Raw genomic sequence first — 6572 nt, forward strand, 5'->3', positions numbered from 1 at the left:
GAACCCACTACCCCATTCCACTACTTTGATGCTATCTGCTCCTGCACCATGCCAACGACCTGGGCGGACAGGACACCATCCCTTAACACACCCTGGAACTCTTCTGAAGTCAGATCTCGTATACCAAAATACTTCTCTGCAGCTGCCACCACAACATATATTTTCTGTGATTTACGTTCCATTTCTGCGCACAGTTGATAACCATTGCTATGAACGCTAAGAAACCAACCTTACTGAAGCATACAGTACCAGTCAAGTTTGGACACCTATTCATTCAAGGGTTTCTTTATTTTTACTATTTTCTACATTGTAGAATAATAGTGAAGACATCAACTATGAAGGAACACATATGGAATCATGTAGTAACCAAAAAAGTGTTAAACAAATCAAAATATATTTTATATTTGAGATTCTTCAAAGTAGCCACCCTTTGCCTTGATGACAGCTTTTAGTGTTCGGGAGCTGCCAAGTAGCAAGCCTATATTGGAGTCCAGAATAGCGACACTGCCCTCTGGTGTTTAAAGTAAGAACTGTCATTGAACCCATTGAAAATAGGCGATCTCAGCGGAGAAATATTGTAAAACATCTTTTTTTAAACGACGAAAAATAACAAACGTCAAATTATTACAAATGAGTGCAGAGAATGAAGAAATTGCAGAAACTTCTGAAATGGAGAAAGTAAAGAATTAGATGAAAATTCTGAAAATTAGGAATACAAGGAATGAGGAAACAACAAAATGTGCATTGAAAATGGCAACCATTGGTCAAGTACCAGAGTTTGAGGCTACAAAAGAGGATTTTGATTCCCATTTAGAGCTTTTTGTGCGTTGGCTGGCTGCAAATTAGGTTTGGGTCCAACTGAGTATGGATTGCTGAAAGGTCTCATTGAACCAATAAAAGCAGTGGAGTTAACCTATGCGGAACTGACTGAAACTCATTCAAGGCATTTCAAGCCTAAACCAATTCTCATTGCAGAACGTTTCAGATTCTACCAATGTCACCAGAGTCAAGGGGAAACTGTGGCTGACTACATTCTTGATTTGAAAAGGCTGGCAATTACATGTGAGTTTGCACAATTTCTTGATGACACTCTCCGAGACAAGTTTGTATGTGGTCTCACAGGTGAAGCGTATCACAGAAAGCTTCTGTCTGAGAAGGACCTGACTTTCAAGAAAGCCTGTGATATCGCACATGGACTCAAGCTTCCCCACAGGAATACTATTGAGCTATCGGGACATGCAGATCGTCAGAGACACACGTGGAGGAAAAAGCTTTACAAAAGTCACACTTTTCTCAGTCCCGTCCTCAAGGCAACACAAGAACAAAGCAGCCCACATCACAAAGGTCTAAGCCAAGTAACCCTAACCCTTCACAGCAAAAGTCAGAGTACAAGAAGGAACCAAGCCTATCTTTCACAAGCCACATCCAGTTCCCTATGCTCTTAAGGAAGCAGTAGAGGAAGAACTGGAGCGCCTACAGAAGAATAACATCATCATGAAAGTGGAGAGGTGCGACTAATCGCTGTAGTCCCAAAGAAAGACAAGACCGTTAGAATGTGCAGACTACAAGGTCACAGTAAATTGCTGCATACTACCAGAGGAATATCCACTACCAAACGCTGAAGATCTGTTTTCCACTCTAGCTGATGGGAAGGTTTTCAGTAGCTGCACCTGGCATTCGCTTATCAACGCCTGAAGCTTGATCCGGAGTCAGAACAGCATCTGACCATCAATACACACAAGGGGCTATTCAGATTCAATCGCTTGGCCTATGGGATCTCATCAATACACACAAGGGGCTATTCAGATTCAATCGCTTGGTCTTTGGGATCTCATCAATACACACAAGGGACTAGTTAGATTCAATCGCTTGGCCTATGGGATCTCAACAACTCCAGTGATATTCCAACACACAATGGATCAGATCTCGGACGGCATCGACAATGTTGAGTGCTTCATGGACGACATCGTCGTGTCAGCACCAACCTCTACCACCTTCAGTAGTGGAACTATTACGGAAAGTTTGTGTCAAACTTGTCCACATTGTTGCATCTGCTTCACCAACTACTGCAGGCCGAAAGTGGAATTGGTCTCCAGAATTCGAAGAAGCAGTCAAGACTGGTAAAACAGCTTATGCTAAAGAGCAAATGGCTTGCCCACTACGACAGAGATGAAGCTGAGACTCGCGTGTGATGCATCTTCATATGGAGTAGGAGCCGTCATCTCACATGTTCTACCGTCAGGTGAAGAACACCCTATTGCATTTGCATCATGGACTCTGTCACCAAGTGAGAAAAATTATGCTTAAATTGAGAAGGAAACCTTGAGCATAATATTCGGGGTGAAGAAGTTTCACAAATACCTCTACGGAAGGAAGTTCCAACTACTGACAGATCACAAGCCTCTGTTGGCCATCCTGGGACCAAAATCAGCCATACCAACCCTGGCTGCACTTCGAATGCAACGTTGGGCTCTGATATTGCTAGCCTACAACTAGGAGATATAGCACAGATGATCCAGTGATCACACAAATGCCTATGCACTATCAAGACTATCATGCAAAAGTGACTCCGAAAGTGAAGATGATAGAGCAGTCTTCCAGTTCTCTCTCATTGACGAACTGCCCATATCTGCTTCAGACATAGCAGAGGAAACAAGGAAAGACCCAGTGCTTTCAAAAGTCTTGGACTTAACATTGGCCAACTGGCCAACCTTCGTAAATGACGATAGCCTTCGTCCATTCATCAACAAGAAAGACCAGTTGGCTACTGATCAAGGATGTGTTCTGTGGGGACCAAGGGTGGTGGTACCTCACAAATTCAAGAGGAGACTGCTATCTGACCTGCATGAGGTACATCCAGGGATCACTCGATTGAAAACACTCGGTGGCCTGGACTGGATCAGGACATTCAGCAGCATGTAAGGCCACTGTTCACCCTGTGAAGCTATTCACAACAAGCCTGCTGCTGCACCTCTTCATCCATGGTCCTGGGCTGCTACACCATTGATAACCGTGTAAATCTCTCTCGGACAAGGCAACTTTTTTTTTATCAATATTTTCGGCTATATTTACTCTCAGATTTGAAAATGCTAATTAGCATCAAAGTAGACATCATGAAAGACTACAAATCCCTGCAAGCCCCTGCACATCATCTCTAGCTGAAACCTTTGCTAACAGGTATTGTATCAATTTAAACTTGCACAAGACATCACAGATTTAGAGTTAGGGTTAAAGAAATGCTGCTAATTTATTCAATCCTGTATTTAGCTAAAATTAGATCAGTGTTTCCTTAACCCTAATATCTTATGTTACAGCAGTGCCCTAACCCTAACCTCCCATGTTACAGCAGTGTTTCCATAACCCTAACCCTAACCTCCGATGTTACAGCAGTGTTTCCCTAACCCTAACCCTAACCCATAACCTCTTATGTTACAGCAGTGTTTCCCTAACCCTAACCCTAAAGCCGAGAAGTGTGAGTTCCACCGCACTACTATCACCTTTCTGGGATATGTCATTGCTGAGGGCAATGTTCTGATGGATCCTGGAAAGGTGAAAGCAGTGGTGGATTGGCCTCAACCAACATCCAGGGTTCAGTTGCAATGGTTTCTTGGTTTTGCTAACTTCTACTGCCGTTTCATTCTGGATTACAGCACCCTGGCGGCCCCCCTCTCTGCACTCACCTCTCCAAAGGTACCGTTCAAATGGTCTCCAGCTGTCGACAAAGCCTTTGTGGACCTGAAGCATCGGTTCACAACAGCTCCCATCCTCATCCATCTGGACCCTTCGCGTCAATTTGTGGTGGAAGTTGATGCTTCGGCTGTTGGAGTGGGGGCCATCCTGTCCCAGCGATCTGCCCAGGACCAAAAGCTTCATCCCTGTGCCTTCCTGTCCCATGGTCTCTATCCTGCAGAGAAGATCTACGATGTAGGCAATCGAGAACTCCTGGTGGTTAAGATGGCATTGGAAGAGGGGAGGCACTGGCTGGAAGGAGCAGAACAGCCATTCTTGGTCTGGACTGACCATAAAAACTTGGAATATCTCCGTACAGCCAAGCGCCTCAACTCCAGGCTGGCCCGTTTGGCCCTCTTGTTTACCAGATTCAATTTCACCATTTCCTACCGGCCAGGGTCAAACAATGTGAAGCCTAACATCTCTCCCGGCTATACAGTTCCTCTGCCACATCCTCCGAAACCATTCTCCCTACCTCATGCCTTGCTGCCACTGTGGATTGGGGTATTGAGAACCTGGTTCGCGAGGTGCAACGCTCCCAGCCTGGACCTGAAGGGGGCCCAGCCAGCTAACCGGCTGTTTGTCCCTAACCCAGTCCGGTCCCGGGTCCTGGAATGGGCTCATTCCTCCAGGCTGACCTGTCATCGTTTCTGGTGGCCCACAACTGTTCTGCCTGCGGCTATGGAACCTTGACCTGTTCACTGGACGTGCTACCTGTCCCAGACCTGCTGTTGTCAACTTTCTAGAGCCAACAGGAGCGGAAGAGATACTCTGAATGATCGGCTATGAAAGGCCAACTGACATTTACTCCTGAGGTGCTGATCTGTTACACCCTCGACAACCACTGTGATTATTATTATTTGGCCCTGCTGGTCATCTATGAACATTTGAACATCTTGGCCATGTTCTGCTATAATCTCCACCCGGCACAGCCAGAAGAGGACTGGCCACCCCTCATAGCCTGGTTCCTCTCTAGGTTTCTTCCTAGGTTCTGGCCTTTCTAGGGAGTTTTTCCTAGCCACAGTGCTTCTACACCTGCATTGCTTGCTGTTTGGGGTTTTAGGCTGGGTTTCTGTACAGCACTTTGTGACATCAGCTGATGTAAGAAGGGCTTTATAAATAAATTTGATTAATTTAGTATGCCCGGAACACCTTTCCCTGTTCTGCCATGGGACACTCCCCTTTCGAGTGCTCCATGGGGTATCAGCCTCCACTCTTCCCGGAACAAGAGCAGGAGGTCAGCGTACCCTCGGCCCAGATGTTTGTCTGCCGCTGTTGACGTACATGGAAAAGAGACAGGGCAGCTATCCTCAAGACCAACTCCAGGTATCGTTGACATGCAGAACGTCACCGGAACCCAGCTCCCCGCTACCGCATTGGGCAGAGAGTATGGCTTTCCACTCGGGACCTGCCCCTTCGGGTAGATTCCTGCAAACTGTCTCCCCGGTTAATTGGTCCTTTTCCCATCTCCAGAGTCCCACTGCTGTCTATCTTGTTACCCCGTAACCTCCGTATCCACCCTACTTTCCATGTGTCCAGAATTAAGCCGGTGTCTCACTGTCCTTTGTCTTCTGTTTCCAGGCCCATCCCGCCCCCCCCCCCCCCCCCCCCGGGTAATGGATGGCCAGCCAGCGTATACGGTGAGACGCCTCCTAAAGATTCGACCACAGGGCAGGGGTTTCCAGGACCTGGTTGACTGGGAGGGTTATGGCCCGGAGGAGAGGTGCTGGGTTCCTGCTAAAGACATCTTGGACGCGGGCCTCATCGCCAATTTCCACCGCCGACACCCCGGTCAGCCAGGTATGCTCCCAGGTAGAACACCAGGTGGTGTCCCTATTTATCCTTGTGTTTCCTGTCTCTCTGCACCAGTTCGTCTTGTATATTTTTCCAAGTCAACCAGTGTTTTTCCTGTTCTCCAGCTTTCTGCTATTTTCCTTTTTCTAGTCCTCCCAGTTTGGACCCTTGCCTGTTTCTGGACTCTGTACCCGCCTGCCTGACCATTCTGCTTGCCTTGACCACAAGCCTGTCTGCCACTGTATACCTCCTGGACTCTGATCTGGTTTTGACCTTTTGCCTGTCCACAACCATTCTCTTGCCTACTCCTTTTGGATTAAAAAAACAATGTAAGACTCCAACCATCTGCCTCCTGTGTCCGCATCTGGGTATTTCATTGTGTCATGATAGCTTTAGATATTCAGTGTTTTTATTTACAGTAGTGATGGACAGCTGGAGGCATTTTGTTTTTCACAAGTGTGGTTTTAGAGTACTTAAGCATCAAATACATTGGAAGTTTGCCCATTTTGGCCTTTATGTACATTTTACAATAGGACAAATATATTATTGCATTTTATAACAACTGTTTTAAAATGTATATGTTTATTAAGTAGTCTTGCTTGTCAGAGCAGCACCAAACAGTGCTGAAATAGTTGACCACAAGCGGGTAGGCTATTGCTTGAAATCCTATTATAACAACTGGATGACTTTGGGTGTTCCAGTAAGCATCAATTTGTTGCTTTCATTATCGTACTTAATTCCAATATTTCTGTCATTCAGTGAAATTTATTCCCATAGTAATTTGTTATGGATCCATCCAGATGTGGTTCGAAAACAATGTGGCAAAGTTAATCAACATCGCTTTTATCACAGTCAGAAGACAGTTGAAGAAACTTGAGTGGACTTATGTAAAGGCGTTGTAAGACATTTACGTATATATAACTTTACATACACTTAGGTTGGAGTCATTAAAACTTGTTTTTCTACCACTCCACACATGTCTTCTTAACCTCTGCGTCCCACCTACTCAACAGCCAGTGTAATCCCGTGGCGCGTTATTCAAATACCTC

The sequence above is a fragment of the Salmo salar genome, chromosome 10 (assembly GCF_965601325.2).
Source record: "Salmo salar chromosome 10, fSalSal1, whole genome shotgun sequence".
NCBI classification, from domain to species: domain Eukaryota; kingdom Metazoa; phylum Chordata; class Actinopteri; order Salmoniformes; family Salmonidae; genus Salmo; species Salmo salar.